This window comes from Maniola jurtina, chromosome 23, assembly GCF_905333055.1.
Source record: "Maniola jurtina chromosome 23, ilManJurt1.1, whole genome shotgun sequence".
Lineage (NCBI taxonomy): Eukaryota > Metazoa > Arthropoda > Insecta > Lepidoptera > Nymphalidae > Maniola > Maniola jurtina.
The window spans coordinates 4,557,629-4,561,257 of NC_060051.1; positions in this window are offsets into that span (position 1 = coordinate 4,557,629).

Sequence of the window (3,629 nt, forward strand, 5' to 3'; positions counted from 1 at the left end):
AGAAGCCTAGTTTTTTTCCACTTTCAAGTGTATAGCTTTATTACAGACAGGGTAAATAATAATTTACCAGATATTATATTAAAGTGACAATTTTTTTATATATAAAAGTGAAACAATTGGACTAAATAAATGATTGAAAATCGTTTCATATTTCTTTCTCTTCGTACAAACCCCTAGATGTCGACAAACTTCCCCCATATTGACCAAAGGAGAAAATAATAAGAGCAATCGCGCGCAGGGCAATCTACTGTGCCTTGCTTGATCATGATTATGATGTAGCCTGTTAGGAAGCTTGCATTTAATCCAGATCAAAGGAGTGTGACTTCTGTATGAAGTACCTATCGTTATATTCTGTGACCGCACCGTCGCGTCGTTACAACCCAAGGGCAACGGCTGTGTCGCGAAGTCAACCAACGCACCAACCAAAATGTTTGCGCAGATTGGCCGCGTAGTGGTCGGAACAGCAAATCTCGCAAAATTCCATCCGCCAATATTCTCATAAGTTTTTTCCTAATCGTATCGGCAAACCCGTGCCGCCAAGCGATTTAGTTCCGGCATGATATTGTGTAGAAATCGATAAAGGGTAGGTTAATCCGCTTCCATCTTGACAGCATCATCACTTACTACTAGGTAAAACTAGGTACTTGCAGTCAAGGGCTAGCTTGTAATGAAATATAAAAAACCAGTCAAGTGCAAGTCAGATTCGCGCACAGAGGGTTCCGTACTCGGGTATTTTTTTCAACATTTTGCACGATAAATCAAAAAATTCATAAAAATAAATAAAAATCTGTCTAAGAATGTACAGGTAAAGTCCTTTTATATGAAACCTTACTTGGTACTTTGAAAATTGAAAATATTAATTATTTGTTCACGAACACATTTTTTTTGTGATGTAAGCAGAAATTCACAGTTTTCAGACTTTTCCTTTACTTTACTACCTACCTACCTGCCAAATTTCACGAATCTAGGTCTGCGGGAAGTATCTTACAGGTTTTTTGACAGATATGACAGACGGACAGATGGACAGACAGCAACAAAGTGAACCTGTAAGGGTTCCGTTTTTTCTTTTAAGATACGGAACCCTAAAAAGATCCTCAAACTCCATAACTATAGAAAAACTCTTACCAGGACAAGGTGCACTTCTGGCCAACTCCACCTCTGCAAGACTCCATCGCAACATCGGCTGGAGTTCATCCAATTGCAGCAATTTGCATCTTGCCATAGATATGTGTTTTATGTACAACTACGTAGGTAACACTGAAAGTTCTAAGAAACAAGTGCTTAAGAATACTGAATCCATACTAATATTATAAATGCGAAAGTGTGTCTGTCTGTCTGTCTGCTACCTTTTCACGGCCCAACAGTTTAACCGATTCTGACGTTTGGTACAGGGTCAGCTTATATCCCAGGGACGGACATAGGCTACTTTTAATCTCGGAAAATCAAAGAGTTCCCACGGGGTTCCTAAAGAACCATCCGCTTAACTGATTTGTATGAAATTTGATACCAAGGTAGCTTACGTCCCTGTTATTGACATAGGCAACTTTTTATCCCGGAAAATCAAACAGTTGCCACGGGATCTTTAAAAACCTAAATCCACGCGGACGAAGTCACGGGTATCCTCTAGTACTGAATAAAACTGGTTTATTTTTCAATCCTTGATGCTTTATAGACTCAAGAGGGCAGGGTGCGTACTGCGTATATTTAATGAATTCAAAAAAAATTCAAATCACAGAATCTAAAATAGGTGTATGGATGGAAGTGGTAAATAGGTATCCTAAAGAAAAGTTGCTTAGGTATACCTAATCGGCGATATGTCATTCAGGCAAAGCGGTCTAAGGGCGGGGCGGAGGGAATTATTCGCTCCGGGCGTTGGCTCTAGGGTTCTCCAAACCTTGAAAAATCATTTAGTGTAACTCCAAACAAGTTCAGTAAGCTTGGAATTGGATGTCCCATAAAAATAAAAGACTAAAGAGTGAACGCTACAAATACGATAATATCCTTCCTATACATAATACTAATAAATAATAATAATTAAAGGAAAAATTTTCACTCGTTCTAATTTTTGCATTTGATTCAGTTAATCATTACATTTTATAAATTACTAGCTGATTCCCGCGACTTCGTTCGCGTGGATGTAGGTTTTTAAAATTCCCGTGGGAACTCTTTGATTTTCCGGGATAAAAAATAGCCTATGTGCTAATCTAGGGCATAATCTATCTCTATTCTAAATTTCAGCCCAATCCGTCCAGTAGTTTTGCGTGAAACAGTAACAAACATACACACACACGTACAAACTTTCTCCTTTATAATATTAGTGTGATTATTTCCTTCCCTACATTAATTAACTATTGAGATTGAAAAGTGTACAGTGTACTTTGAATAAATGATTTTTTCTTTCACTTTTTCCTCTGAGAGTCAAATTCGCAATAACAATATGACAGAGAACCATGTAGAGAACAACCCCGGGCCTCCGTCGTCGGTCTTAGTCCGCCGCTGAACAGCCGAAACCATTTCTATTACCTTTTTTCAAATTCTGTGTATATTGGATGAGCTAACTCCAAAGCCAAGCAATAGCCAAAAATAGAATTAGAAATAAATATATTAAGCCAGAAACATGCTTATTACACGCCACACGACGCTTAGTGTCAAGTGAAATCTATATAGATATTTTCTACCGCTTTTGTTTACCTCATTGCTGGGGGGTCTTGACTCCTATTCATTAATCACATTTTGAAAAAAATTATGAAAAGCCTATGTCACTCAGAAATAATGTAGCTTTCTACTTACTGGTGAAAGAATTTTCAAAATCGATTCAATAACTCCAGATAATTTCAAAAATCCTTCCTTAGCGGATGTTTACCGATCAGTCCACTAGTTTAAGCTAAGCGTCGCGTTGATAGAACAGTCAGTCAGTCAGTCAGTCAGTCAGACAGCTTTTCCTTTTATAGGTGTATACAGATTAATAGAAAATAGGTAGGTATTATAGTATAATTTAATTTGTAGGTACCTACTTAAAATCGTGGGTGAGTATGTTACTGGCTTTAGACTAACGATAGGTAATTTGCATGTTGCTGAGTGCTGACGCATTTAAAATAATGCATAAAGTATCATGAGTACTTAAACTGACCAAAACTTCATTTGAGTATAGTCTCTTCCATAATATTCACCTTCTAAGTTCAAATAAAAAAAAGGAATAACTGACTTGTCTAACATAATACAAAGTACAATTCTTACGGCAGGATCTTAAAACTTGAGATATTAAACCCCCATTAAGAAGGTGAGAGTTTATTTTTAAACCCCGACCCCCGTGTTTATCTGTGTATCTGTGTATCTTTGTGTTTGTTGTATCTGTCTGGGGCATCGTAGCTCCTAAACGAATGAACCGATTTTGATTTAGTTTTTTTTGGTGGTTTTACCACCTGGTGGTAATTGATGATGCAGTCTAAGATGGAAGCAGGCTAACCTGGAAGGGCTATGCCAGTTTTTATTAAACCAATATTTCTTTGGTTTCTCAGCATCGATACGATACGAACGCTAAATCATAAATAATTATAAATATTTATTTGCCTTATTATGCTTTAAAAAGGTATACAAAATTATAAATATTTTGTCTTATTACAGGTAAA